General features: G+C 39.7%; 1 protein-coding gene across 1 annotated transcript in view; it reads left to right on the forward strand.

Annotated features, from left to right (window-relative positions):
* MMP16 (matrix metallopeptidase 16) overlaps positions 1-15608 on the forward strand; it is a 326776-nt gene that overhangs the window by 287332 nt on the left and 23836 nt on the right. The gene's annotated exons all lie outside the window — the stretch shown is intronic.

Genomic DNA, 15608 nt, shown 5'->3' on the forward strand with positions numbered 1-15608 from the left:
TATTAAACTTGTAATTTTTCTGTGACATATTTAAACTGCAGAAGGTCTACAGGTCTCATATTCAAAAGAGAGATTACCTGGTAGATGAAATTTAGTCAAGTACTTGACACTTTTCCTCAACATTTGTTAGTATTAAAAGCATTAAACTTAAACCCATGGTGTAAATGATGAGTATAAAGGAAAGTGATTGATTGTGGTGGAGGCTTTACCTAATTGAGAGAACATATTTAACTGAAAGGTGAGGAAAAATAAAGTGCAGAAAAATATACCAGGTAGTATTATTCAAGAGCCTAGGAGACTAAATAGACTGAGGAAAGAAAAGGGTTTTCTTAGAAAAGAAGGCAGCCTTCTGAGAACTGGTAGAAATGAGAGGCGCAGTGAAAGCCGTGAGCTCTGGAAAGACTTGCAGCGCTCTAATTTGAGGCCTCGCCTACCTTTCCTTAGCGGTTAGCTTACCTGTCCCAGGTAGTCTGGCACTGGAACTGTCACGAGTTGGACTGCGATCCGAACGGTCTGCAGTTCAAAACCACCAGCCGATTAAAGACAGGGGTTTACCATCTCGGAAACGCACAGCGGCCGTGCTGCAGGGTCACTCCGATTCGGCATCGATGGCATGGCAGCGAGTTCGGTTTCGCGGGTTTTCTTTACAGACTGGACTTTACGATGAGAGGCAGTTATAGCACGTCAGGTAAAAGAATTTAGACGTTCCGTAGTTAAATCGCCAATACTAGCTGTATGAACGGGGCAATTTACTTAAGGTTTGCCTCAATTTGACCACTTAGAAAGGGGATTAGTATCAGTCCCCATTTTAAAATTATTTGGTTACTTAAATAATCCATGATATCGGGTTGATTCCAACACGTAGGGACACAGGGCATGTAAACGCTCAGGACTTGCGGTCGCTGCTGCTGCTGGGATCACTGCTAATGTCACTTCCCTCCAGTGGCCTGTTCATGACCGTGTGAGGGAAGTGGACTTGCACAGTGCAGGCTGCTGCGAATCTTTGTGGCATGAATATGTGAGGGGAGGCCCTTCCTGGCACCCTCCTTTGGCACCAGGATCCGCAGAAAGCAAAGCAGGGCGGGCTAAGTTCTGTGTTAGCCGGAGGTTTGAGGGCTACACCCAGGGCTCTGAACTCATCCCAGGAGCAGTCACAAATCAGTGTGCTGGCAGCACTTTCCTGCCTCCGGGCCTTCTCACGTTCATTTCCCGAACCTCTCCCAGTTCCTGAAATGGCTAGTGACCTTCACATCTCTCAGCAGTCAGCATTGGGAAGCGCTTCCTAGACTGCTCTCACCCCCACCCCCCCAGGCCACCCTGTTTAAAGTAGTGCCTCCCAACTTGCGCATAGCATTGTAAAACTTGTGCAATTACCAACAGCGTGAGAATGCAAACCCAGGAAAGATGACTTGTGTTTATATTTTCTTATACACTGTTGAAGCCTCATTTCAATAAAAGCAATAAAGCTGGGACAGCTGACACCAATCTGACTCGATGCGATACTTCTCAGGCTTTTGTGGTGTTGACAGCAGGACTAACTTTGTGTCTTGTCACATATGTATTGGACTTCCAGAATGCTGTGCTGGTTGGTGGTCTCTTTTGATGCATTTTATCAGAAGATGTCTAGAAAGGTCACTCCAACAACCCTGGGATGGAGCTTCCTTTCTCCAATTTACTCTCCACACTACCATCAGAGAATTCTCAAAACCCTACTATGACTGTCCAGCCACACTGTCAGACAAGTCATCCTAAGAAAGCCGGGGCTCAGAGTGGCCTTTCCCCATCAGGGCAAGTAACAACTTCAGAACTCTGCACTTCTGATAAATCCCACCTCCCTCCCCTACCCACCAGATAACAATCGCAATCAGATCTCTCTCTCTGCCTTGACACTGGCTAGGTAAGGCCTGCATCGCCTCAAAAAGTACGTGGTTGCTACGTGCTGTAATGCTGACTCATCGTGACTGAGCAATAGAACAAGCACTGCCCATTCCTACACCACCCATTCCTACACCTATGGCCCATAGTTGTAGCCACTGTGTCAGTCCATCACGTTAGGGGCCTTCCGCTTCTTTACTGCCCTTTCACTTGACCAAGCATGATGTCCTTCTCGAGGGATTGGTTTCTGGAGACAACATGCCAAAAGTATGTAAGATGCATCTCGCCATCCTTGCCTCTCAGGAGCACTCTGGCTGCACTTCCTCCGAGGTTGATTTTTGTTCCTTTAGCAGTCCTTGATACTTTCCAAAAGTATAGGATACTTCAGTTGTCCCTCATCCCAAAACGGCAGATTCTACCCACCAGTCCCCCACCCCATCACAAGTTATCCTCCATAGAACACTTTGTTAGTCTGGGTAGACAAGAGAAACAAATCCATAGAAACACATATGTGTATAAGAAAGAAGTTTATATACAAGAGCATTTGAATACTGAGAAAATATCCAGTCCAGATCAAGTCCATAAGTCCGATATTAGCCCATATGTCTGATACTAATCTACAAAATCCTTTTCAGACTCATGAAACATATGCAATGATGCCGAATGCAGGACTATCACAAGCCAGTGGGTAGAAAGTTTTTGATTCCAGTGGTGTTTTAAGCATCTCACCGCTGGCAGGGATCTCTATGTTGCTTCTCTGGCTCCAGAGGTCTGGTTGCATCAGGATAGGTCCATGTGACTTCTCCAACTCCCAGGGCACGGGGTCTATCAGCATAGTGCCCTATGTCTTGTCAGGAGAGTGCTCCAAGGGAATGAGCAGAGGGAAAGTGTCTCCTACCTCCAAGGAGGCAATTCAGGAATTCCCAGAATTTTTAGGAGAAGGCCATGCCCACCCAGAGGCCTCATTGGCTATATCCTGATTGACAGCCTAGACTCCACCCTTGCACTCTAAATCCTCACATTGACACCAGATGATGTAACTACCACAAACATGAACAAATCTATACTTCCTCCCTAGCTGTCCACACCTCATTCCTGCCTTAACTTTCATCTGACAGACAACATAATTGAATTCTTTGTTATGTGTCGCCTGCCCACTAGAAAATCAGCAATTGTGTTCTTTTCACTCTTTCTTTCTCTACTGTTATTATATGCCCTGAGTTTTAATCCTGTAGTTGTCAAAACAAAAAAATCTAAAATAGATAAAATAATAACGGATTATGTGCCATACAAACACGTGACATGGGTAGTTTGCAAGCTTCTGTCTAAAATAAAAGGAATGCGGGTGGTACAATGGGTTAAGTATTGTTCTACTAACTGCGAGGTTGGCATCCCCACCTATTGTCTACTCTGCAGGAGAAAGAAATGGCAGTCTCCTGCTGTACAGATTTAGAGCTTTGCAAGCCCTAGGAGGCAGTTCTACAGGGTCTCCATCACACGGTTAGCATGGTCAGAATTGACTGAGTGGCAAGGACAATTTGGGTTTGAGGTTGGTCTTAAACAACACTCAGAATATATTGAATAAATGAAAAGTAAATTTCAATCACCATAATAAGTTTTTACAACCCTATCCAAATTGGATAAGTCCCAGCCAGAATGGGCCACTACAATTGATGGTTTTAAATATTCCTGATTAAAAGCTGTCCACAAACTGGGGGTGAAAAACTTAATAAACTAATAAAGAACATCTAGAGAAATTCATTATTTAATAGTGAAAAGCAAATGCTTTGTCCCTATGGAACAACTCAAAGATTTTACTAATGATTCTATCTGGTACAATAAAGTAGGAAGCATCAATAAGACTCATCCAGACTTGTGAGAAGAAATAATACTGTATTTCTGCACAGAGAACACGATTGTTTAGGTGGAAAATAAACTACCATCTACAAAGTTTCTAGAATTTATAGTCAGTTTAACAAGGTCGCAGGCCATAAGATCATATCACAAAGAAAATTTTAATTTTATTTTTACATATTTTCAAGAATTATGAAGAGTATAATATGTTAACCCTTTTTGTAAGTTCATAAGTTAACACAAGTAAAACTCCAATTCGTACTTGGCAACATCTGTAATAATTAACTAAAAATGTTCTTAGCCTAAATCTTAGATATAAAATTCCAAAACTTGTTATAAAACAAAAATGCACATGCAATATATTTATTTCTTGGTTTAGTTTAAAAGAAAAAGAAGAAAATTTTATAAGATGTCAAGATCACAATTCATTAAAAAAAGGAAACCTATTAACTTTAAAAAATTATCCTCAGTGAGTTTTAGTTTTTTTAAATAGAGAAAGAAAATATGTGGACTAGGGAAAAGTTGCAAACAAAACTTTGTTGAAAATTTTATTGAGACTATATAAGGAACTCAGAAAATGCAATATAAGAAAACAATTTTATTTTTAAAATAGCAAAAGGTTTGAACAGAGACTTCACCTAGAAAGATAATATGGATAACAAGTAAGGGCATGAAAAGATACTCATTGTCATTAACCATTATTCAAAAGCACGATACCTATTATAACAGCTAAAATGTAAGGCATTGGCTATATCAAACATTGACAAGATAATGAAGGAACTAGAAACCTTACACACTGCATCAGGTTAACTAGAGAAACAAATCCAGATAGATAGATAGATGAAAGAACTTTATATCAAGAAGGAGTCATGCATTAATAAAACATCCCAGCCCAGTTCAAATCCATAAGTCCAATACGAGTTCAAAAATCCCTCTTCAGACTCGCTCGCAGCAACATCAATTGATGCAGAATGCAGGAACATCACAGGCTGGTGGATGCAGAGTTGTGTGGATGCAATAGCAGTGGCCATATCCTAGGGCTCTTGCACGCCTCAGCATGTCTCAGCAACAGAAAGATGAAGGCAGAGAGAAAGAGAGAGAAAGATCGAGACTGGTCTCCAGAGAGCCCTTTATCGCAGTAGTACTTGCAGAGGAGGTCGTCAATCTGTGACCTGATTGACAGGCTAAACTCCATTCATATCTTCTTACAGGTGCCATGTTGGCATGAAAAACTATCACACACAGAATGGAATGTCAATTTGTACAATCTTCCCTGAAAACAATTTAGTAGTTTCTTTGAAAAAGTTAAGTATAAACTAGCATATGAGCCAAAAAATCCACACTTAGCTGTTTCCCAGTCAACATAAAAGTGTGTGCTCTTCCAAAGATTTCCACATGAATATTGATATAATAAAAACATGGAAATATATTTATATATATTATAGCATAATATTATGTATATTATGAAATATTATATATATTTCTTTCCATTGAGCTTATTTCAACTTATAGAACTCCATCTGTGACAGAGTACAATTGCCCCATCGAGTTCCCTTGACTGTAATTTTACAGAAATGTCTAGGTCATTCTGCAGTAATGCTCATGAGTAGGTTAAAAATCACCAAACAGGCTACTTTTGTTATTGGTGTAGGTAGTTGCCATAAAGTTGGTACTGATGAGTGTAAATCATTTGTACTACCCCAGAACTTCATATCCACAAGATAGAATACTACCCAGCAATAAAAATGAATGAACTGTTCGTTCATATTACAATATAGATGATGCACTAAATAATAATCCTTCAATGTATTATTTCGGTGAAAGAATATTTTTAAAGAGTACAAACTATATGGTTGCAGTCATATAGCTCTAGAAAATGCAAAGTAATCGATAATGTTCGAAAGCATTTCAGTGGATGACTTCATGACAGTCAAGGTAGGGGAGCAGGGGGTGTTGACAGAATAGAATTCAAGGAGGCATGAAAGTGGTATTCAAGGCAATGAATCTGGTCTCTATCTTGACTATGCTGATTTTACAGAGATATATACATACATCAAAACCTGACAAAATGTATACCTTATATATGTGCAGACTATCAAATATATCTTGGTAAAGCTATTTAAAAACATCTCTATAAGCACATTCATTTATGTTGGAAAGCTTATGTATGCATCTCATAAGTTTAAATATACTGATGCCAATGCCTAATAGCATTTTACTCCTTCATTATTCTGTTCTCAGATGCCTTTGAGTTGATTGAAGCTCTTAGGGCTCCATGGGCCAGAGCAGAATTTCTCCGCAGGCTGTCCTAGGCTCTAAATGTTACTGTAGTTCATTGCCAGGTATTTCTCCTGCAGAACTGCTGGGTGGGTTGAAATTGCTAACTTTTCAATTACCTCTAGCTATTGTGCCGCCAAGGTAACTTCAGTTTATTATTCTACAGCATGTTAATTATAAGCATCCAAATTAGCACTACCCTGGTTTTAGGCCTGTAGTTGGGTCTATTTATAATACAAAGGAGCTTCAAAAAGTTCATGGAAAAATTCCATTATCTTTAAGTACCATTTTCCCATGAACCCTTTGACGTCCCCTTGTACAGTAAAACCTTTTCAAGTCCCTTTGTACAGTAAAAGTAGCAGAGAGACCTCACGCCACAGCAGCACCCCTAGTAATAACAGATATGCTAGAGAAAATAACTGAAGTTCTCATCCAGTTACTGAAGGTGTCACTGTTAAAAACATCATAAAATCTTTTGTTTTTAGATGTTACTACTTAAAATGACCACAATATAATTTCTAGTGAGTTCTTATATCAGAAGTGGCTTTGAAAAATGCTTCTATGCCCACATTTTCATTAATCCCATCTAATTATTATATAATTAGGTATTCTCTCTATTCTAATTTCCACAGTCTTACTTTGTGAAATAATGCTTTATCACATAAATCACCTGTAAACCAATACCTATTGCCCTTGAATCAATTCTGACTCACAGCGATTGGTTTAGGGTTTCCAACACTATAAATCTTTATAGAAACAGATGGTCCCATCTTTCCCCTTTGGTAACATTATCAAAACTAATCCCATTGCTATCCAGTTCATTTCAATTTATCATGACCATAGATAGGATTTCTGAGTCTGTAATCTTAATGGGAGCAGATAGCCTCAACCTTCTCTCCCAGTGCTGGGGAGTTTGACCTGCAGACCAGCGCTTGGTGGTCCAGTGCGTCTGGACCGAGCCACCACCAGCCACCGGTGGTTTCCGCCAGTAACCTTTAGGTTAGAGGCTGAGCACTTTGACCTCTAGGGAACTGGGCCTCCTTCAGTGTTTTATAAAAGCTCCTATATAATATATATGTGAAAAGAAACAAAGGACAAGTGAGTAGCTAAATATTTTAAAGATATTTCTTTTCTTTTCAATACCACACCCCCACGCTTGTCTAAAGGAAGCTAGAATTCACCTGTCAAGGTGCCCCTTGGAACAGCTGCTTGTGTTTAACTGTGTGGCTAGATACATGAAGCACAGGTCTTTCTCACTCGATGCCAGCCTGCCACATGTTTTGGGATACGTGACAGTCATATTGTGTATTGGCCATCATGTGCAGTTGTGAGCAGTTCTCTCGTCCCCCTACTTGACATTTGGCAACTAACACAGAACTATTGTCTTTTATGTTAAAAAAAGTAGTTTCTTTTGTTAGAAGACCCCAGATACAGAACATATTGAGCACTTCAGTGAAGTAGTATGCCTTTCTCCATCAGCTGGAATGTCCTAGGTTTTGTGCTAGGCAGCCATCCACTATCATCACACAGGTGTGAATACAGTGTAATAGAGTCACATTTTGCCAGCATAATCAAGCCAGATGTCCACATTCTTTCTTATTACTCACAATCATGCTGAGTGATTATTAGATAACATCTGGATTTTATATTTAAAATAGATTGGCATAATCTCCTCCAAGAATTATAAATAAATTTAAAACTGTAGTCACCAGTTGTCAAAAGCAGTAAAATTCAAAATCAAGTAGTTGAAAACTTGTCTCAAATTTTATAATGCTGCCATCTCTTTATAACTTTAAGCTGTACATATCACCCTACTTGACAGTTTCAAGAGGCAAAAATTACATATAAGATGGGAAGTAACGTATTTGAGACAGAAAAAGAAGTCGGTAATAGAGTCTGTGGATAGGAAAGTCATCCAAGAAACGTGTATCAAGAGAGATGAGTTACCTGAACTGCATGGACTGGCAAACAACAAAGAAAAGAACGACTTGCTTAAGAAAGGTTTTATCAAACTCATATTATTATTTTATGTCAAATGAGGACCCATAAGGGAAAAAGTCTTCATGCTGCATACAGATTATTGTTCATGAAACACTTAAGGAGAGTTAATGAAGTTCATGTGAAGTAAGACTAGATTATTTTGTACAATGTATACCCGGTAACCTGTAAAGAAATCAATACAGTGGTTACTTGTGTCGTAATAAAAAGTAAGGGAAAATGATGTCTAAAGAATTATACCAGATTAAGGAATTTACATTCAATAACTTGGTACTCCCCAAAATTATATCTTATAACATGAACTGTGTTAACTCCATTATAAACGTTCAGGGAATTTGGATACTGATTTATTTTGCATATTAGATTGACATTATCATCCAGGTTGGAGCATTTTGTATTTTAAAATCTTCATGAATAATTCACCTGTGATTATTCATGAAGATTCAAAAAGTCAATCAGTTTTTCTTTTCTTATGGCTAATTTCAATTGTATTTGCCTTGCTGACATACATTGCGTGTATATTTGAAATGACAGTATTTTCTCATTAGTATTAGTTGTGCATCTAAAATGATTCCCTATTTTCAATAACTTTTATCACATCCTATGTTTACTTTGTCCATGTGAGTTCCCCTAGAAGCTGATATTGGAACAAATTTGGGAGATCTGGGGGTTTATGAGGGATGGCGGTTGCGTTTGGCTGGATTGACTAGAGAAACAAATCCTGTGAGACTCTTAAATGTATAAGAAAGAGCTATGTTATCAAGAAGGAATTATAAATCAAGAAAACTTCGCAGCCCAGGCCAACTCAAGTCCATAGGTCCAATATTAGTCCCTAAGTCCTGCTTCAAACTCATACAGCCACATGCAATGATGCAGAATACAGGAGAATCACGGGCCACTGGGGTAGTGGAAACATGGCAGGCCAACGCTCATGGGGTCACTAGAGTGACAGCATGCAGGAAGGTGGAGTGACCGAGAGATAAGGAAGTTACCCAGGTCTCCTTAGGAGAAGGTCACACTCCTAAGGAAGCACCATCAGGCTGTGATCTAATGGACAGGTTGAATTCAACCCCGTGCACTTTTGTACATTTTCAAGTTAACATAAAATCATCTAACTACCATGGAGGAAACCTAGGAACGATCACGGTATCGGAAATACATCTCAGCTCTGCTGCAGATGGGACAAGTGTGTTGGCAAACCCAATGGGGAGGTCAGAAAGGGCCAGGCCCTAGAACTATGTGGTGTTCGATCTTGGACTATTTGACTATTTGAAAGACTCCTGACAAGACCATTTCTTGGCTTCAGCAAGGCAGCAGATCTGAAGGCACTGCCATTTAAGCATTATGTTCTCCCTTGAAGGGACATGGGATTAGAACACCTCCAAGGGCCAGACATTTACAGTCGCACAAAATCCTCCACTGATTAGACGTGATTATGGAATCTAGAAGAATAAATATGGGCAGCAACAACAAAAACATTACATGACTTCCAGACTTAGGCATGTATTCAAATGTATTCAGTAGCTTATTTGAAAATGGTATGGAAGCCAATTCTGACCTCCTCTGGCTACACAAGGGAGGGGACTCCAATTCCTCATCTGCCCTAGGCCAAGGGCCACAAGACAGAGATCAGACATGCCTCCTCCCTCCATCCTTCTTTTCCCCCAATCCCACACCACTGTTTCTCTTGCAACACTATTTCTCTGCTGGGTTCCATAAACTGTTCCCAAGGCCAGACAGAATTCATAGACAATACTCATGATGAAGGGGGTTGATTTGAAAAACGAATCGGGTATCAACAGTGAAGGTCAGAAAACATTAAGGATGCAGTCATTGGTGCACAGCAGCACCTGTCCGTAGCCAGCCACCCTCTCCATAGCTGGTGACTCACCCTCTCTAGTCCTCAGCCTCTCAGCCATGTGGTCCCTTGGCCTCTGCCTTTGTGGGCCAAGAAGTTCACCAGCCAATGTGCCTCACCGTCTCAGTCTCCTTGTCTTGGCTTCTGATCTCTGCATGGCTCCTTTGCTCTGTTCTCCCGTGTCAGTGCTGCAGCCTCGATTGCCTCTGGTATAGGACTTTGCCAGTTGAGACAGAGAGGGATCTCAAATAGGCTACTATTCCTTGGTGATCCCAGGAATTCTTTCTGCTCCTGCTTGTGAGATAGTCCTCTTATAGCGAGGGGAATGTAATCAAAACTCACCAGTTCCCTCTATTAGTATTTCAAGAGCCCTATTCCCATAGTCCCACCCAAACACTTGGTGGTCATTATAGAGACATGGGTTAGCTCACTCCCATTGAATTGATTCTGACTCATAGTAGTCCTATAGACAGAGTAGAACTTATCCTCTGAGTTTCTGAGACCATAAATCTTTTTTTTTTAGTATGAAAATCGTTTTTCTTTTTTCTTTATGAGAGTAGAAGCCTTGTCTTTTCCCCCTAGAGAGACTGGGGGTTTCAGAGTGCTGACCTTGCTATTAGCAGCCCACTACACTACCTTGGAAACCCAGAGGCTTGGATAGAAGAGTCACATTAAGTAATTTCAATTCACCACATTATTAAAAACATAATAAGCAAACTCTTTCCAAATAACTGCTACAACCTAGATCAGTGTATTTACTAAGTATGTGTTTGGAGCATTATTTATTTGAGTAGGTGATAAGTCAGCATGATCATTATGACGTAGTAATTTTCCATCTTATTTATTGGGCATCGAGTCAGATTTGGTGTTCTCTCATAATATCTAGAATTCTGTGTGCTAGCATCTCATTTACAAATTAGGAAGGAAGGTCTCAGAGAGATTTGCCTAAGACTTCACAGTTCATAACTATGAGAACAATTGACCCAAGTTCTATCTGACTTCAGCAATGCTGAATGTGTCACTAAACCACCGAATCTAACAAAGAATATAACTAATTATGACATTTTCTGTAATCCATACCAATTTCTCAAAAATGTATACCTGTTAAATGGTAATCAGTCCAATAAACATCTTGATTTGCTGAGTAGCATTTAAGTGGAAACTTATATGAAGAAACATCACCATTAAGGATTTGTGTTATAATCCTGGGATGGGCACGCATTTTCTTTAATTGGCGATAAAGTAAATATTTTCTGCTTGGCAGGTCCTGGTATCTCTGTTGCATCAACGTAACACCGACTTTGTGAGATGAAAGCCATCCTAGACAATATGTAAACAAGCGATTTCAGCTGTGTTCTAAGAAAATTATATGTACAAAAACAGGCAGGCATGAGTAAGAAGTCTCTATTTACTGAACTTATGTTCTAATAGTTGATAAGCCAAGGAAACAAACCCCACTGGAACTCACAGCAACCTCATACAGTGTCTCCTAGCCAATAAATCTCTGTAGTAGCCGACAGCCTCATCTTTAGCCGGTGGGCAATGGATGAATTTTAACTGCGCACCTTGAGGTTGGCAGCCCAATGCCTAACCCACAAGGACACTAGGACTCAAATCATAAATACAGAAGTAGAGTTATATGAACTCGAATGAGAGAAAGATAGTAATGAGATCTTTCATTTTGGTAATGCACAAAGGTAATGATTTCATTAGGGTTGGCATCCCAAGTACAGTGACTTCTAGTATCTCACATACACCCTTCCATGATCTTCCTCCCATACAAAACCACAGTAGCTTTAGTAAAGTTCATTATTAGATTTAATCATAGAATAGTATATGATAAAAATAGTTGCAACTTACTTAAATGCAATATTTTGCAATTATATAAGTATTAATAGCTTTACAGAATATTTCTACATGTCAGTAAAATATTATTTTTAAAAAACACCAAATTTATTGTCCTCACATCGATTCAGATTTATACCAGCCCTCTATAGGGTTTCAGAGACTGTATACCTTTATGGGAACATACAGCCTCATTTTTCTCCCACAGAGTGGCTGGTGGGTGCGAACCTCTGACTTTGCTGTTAGCAGCCCAATGCCTAATCCACAGTGCCAGCACAATTAGTTACATTATTGGTAATGGAAGGGAAGTATTTCTCCATGTGTCTCATTTTCCTTTTAATCACTAAGTCATTGTGGAAAAAAAAATACTATTGATACAGATTCACACCACAATTTACCTCAACACTGTAGCAAAATAGCAGAAAATTTCACAGAATCACCAATTATAAAAAACAGGAGCAACAATGAAGACCGCAGTTCACTGACAGTATGCCCAGACAAAATGACACGATCAATTGTCATTGTGACTGGGTAATGGTCACAGCTCCAATCAAAATGTGTTATAGAAGATTCAAAATGTAAAGTAGCATAGTATTTAGCCTGTTAGATACATCATCGATATGTGTAAGTTAGACAAATATTTCTGTTATTAGAACTACCTATGGGGATTATTTTAATGGGAAATGACACATTTCTACTGAAACACTGCACACACATCTTACAGACTGTCATTTTGGTGTCATTGCCTCAGTTGTGTCAGCCAGTGTCGTCCCCATCCCCTGCAGCTCCCTCCTGGTCTCTGATTACCAAGGAAATAATGAGCAAAGAATGAACAACATACCGTTGATTAATTAATAAACACTTGCGCTGATTAATGAATGTGGAGTGATGAGTTGATAATGTAGGAAGGAAGCAGGAAGCCGTCATCAATTCAGAAAGCTCGAGTGTGAATGGTTTCTCTTCCCGGGGCCACAGGGAACTGTGAGATAAACAATGAATTAAAGCCCCGGGACTGTGCTGCACATCGAGGAGCAAGTGGCCTACTGGCTTTAGGCATGGCATTTCTATGAATTATAAAATGAAAAGTCTTAGGTTCAAATCTCAACCATTTCTCGGACCTAGGCCACCTGAGCAATGCGATACCGTGCCTCCTGTCACTAATCATGACTCCATTCAAAGTGGGGCAAGGGAACATGAATGAGTTTTAGCCCCCAGATAAGGCGTGTTATTTATTTAAGTCATGTAAACACTACATTTTTTCATTGTAGGAATTTTATTTTATTTTTTTACAGCTGTATCCTCTACTAATTCATTAACCCTACATGTACAAGAACAGGATGTGTTTTGTTCAATATATTTAGAGAGCAGTGGAGGTGTAATACTTGTGAGCTGGGCTACTCATCCAAGTTCACTAGTTCAAAACCCACAGAGTGCTCAGAGAAAGATGAGGCTTCCTCCTCCCCTAAAGAGTTACAGTCTCATAAACCCAGAGAAGCACTTCTTCCCTGTCCTATGGGGAGCCTCTGAGTTGGAATAGTGACAGTTTTGAGTTCAGTGACTGATTCTAATAGCCTCTTAGTAAACAGATGTTGAATGAATGGATAGATGGAGAGATGGATCCTTTTGAGAAATCCCTGGAGTAGGTAATCTCTAAAGACCTCTACAGCTCTAAATAGCCTTTGAGGTTATCTTTTATTTGTAAAGCCTCCTCTGTCTTTAGTTATATATATATATTCCTCAGCATTCTGCCAAGCACAATGTCAGTAAGGACCAGTTTTTTCTACTAGCTTCAGAATACAAGCTCACATGTCAGCCTGCTGTGAAATCCAGTAGGAGGCCTCCATTCTGCCAAAGAGGCAATGTTTTCCTTGAGAACCAGACTTTCTGATCGAACACAGTTAAAACATCCACATCTAATATGCACATAAAACAAAATGAATTGAATATGAAGATCTCACACTTTCTCCAAAAAGTGGACATGCACTTTCAATTTTGACATAAAAATCTGAATGCAAAAGAAAGTGTCTTCTCTTGCAAAACTCTTGGAAATTGAAATGTTTAACTCATAATCTTTGTCAAATCATTTCCCTCCCTCTGCCATCAATTGTTAGCAGACAAGATCTCATTCCTCTTATTATTTTTTGTATTATTACAAGTGATATCTTTTCCATGCAGCCTTACAGCAAATATTTACTAAGGAGGATTCCATTACATGGATTTTAAGAAAGGATATATTTTTAAATGTCTTGGTTGTGTTCTTAACAAGAAAAGAAAAAGAAAAAAAAAGCTAACTGAGATCTGTACAAAAGGCCTTGGTTATTGAAATTAAAAGAGTTTTGTACCTTTTATTGATGGAAAACTTCAACCAACAGAATTGGGAATATTCTGAAAGTACGTTTCTTAAAAATAAGAAACAAAAACAGTTTTTATATAGAGAAAGAATTTCCTAGGAGAACAATAACTTCTTTTCTCTTTTTCCCCACATCGTCTCCCCTGAGACACCCTATAAAACGTAGAAACTAACCTTCTGTAAGATTTCCTAGTACTACATCTGCCCAGGGCATCCTGAGATTAGATAAACCTCGTGTAAGTACAATCAGGCCCAGAGAGAGCATTACAACTACCAGGACGAGCAAAGTATTTTAAAGCACACCAGAATGCTCTGCTCCAAAGAAACCAAAATGAGCTGATTTTTTTAAGAAAGAAATTAAATAGCCAACCAGTGACGTTTTGAAATGATACACCCTTTCCCAATTAAAAATAGAATGAAAGGGAAGAAAGCATGCAACAAGTCACTCACCACAGGGGGACAAAATAGAGCCCTCTCTTTTTCTTCTGTTGTTTTAGGACTTCCTATTTTAAATGTCACTGAGATCTGACTATAATATAGAGCAAGCCGAAAAACAGATGTGTATCTGCCATCACACTCACTCTGGCAAAGATGTGATCCTGGGTCTTTGGGGCAAAACTATTTCTTCATAAACTATTCCAGTTAAACAGTGGTCCAGATTTGGTTCATATTCTGGAATAATCCTTCCCAACACACACTGAGATAAAATCACGTAAATGCAATGATCTTTCAGCACAGTCCTGAGACATGCCTTTCCTTTCTCCTAGAATTGCTTGTGGTTGCAAAACTCATTTTTATTAGTGACACGGGTCTTTTAGAATGGTTTTCTTTTTCTAGCTGGTTTTTCTTTTCTTCCCCTGTAAGACTTCTTAGGAATGCGGGTCTTAACAATAGGCTTGCTGATAGACGCTGCTTGGTCCTTTTTTAAAAATTAACACTGGATGGTTTGAAAAACCTTGGTGGCTTTCCAGTATTCCTTTCTTCTCCGAGTGCTGGAGCTCTTCCAAGTGAGGCGCATGCTACTTCCCATTACAAAAACGTCCCAGGAACATATCAAACCTGTCCTGGCTACCCAAGGAAGAAGGAGAATCCATCCCCATACCGGCTCAAGGCCAGTGGTCACAAGACAGAATGAGACATGCCTCCTCCCTCCAACTTTCTTTACCCCGTTATGCCACCAATCATTCCTCCTTACCACTCTGCTGTTCTGCTAGATTCCATAATGCACCGCAAGCACCACACAGAACTCACAGAGAAAATGACAACTGTGGGAGTTTATTAGGGAAGGCAAAAGGTTCTAGCAAGTCAGAATTAGGAAACAGTAAGGGTATAGTCGTTGGTCCACGGCAGCATCTCTTCTCAGCCAGTAGCCAAGTCTCTCTCTGATCCTAAGCCTCTCAGTCATGTGGCCCCTTGACTTCTACCTTCATGGCTAGGAAGCTCATCTGCAGCTCTCCTTCACTGTTTTATGGTACCAGATATCAGGGATGCAGCCCCTTGCTCTGTCATGTGATCTCCATGCTTGGTCTGTGGGGCCACTGGGCATGGCCT

Source organism: Echinops telfairi, unplaced genomic scaffold (genome assembly GCF_000313985.2).
Source record: "Echinops telfairi isolate 266 unplaced genomic scaffold, ASM31398v2 ScPeMD7_1;HRSCAF=3_0, whole genome shotgun sequence".
In the NCBI taxonomy this organism is placed as follows: Eukaryota; Metazoa; Chordata; class Mammalia; order Afrosoricida; family Tenrecidae; genus Echinops; species Echinops telfairi.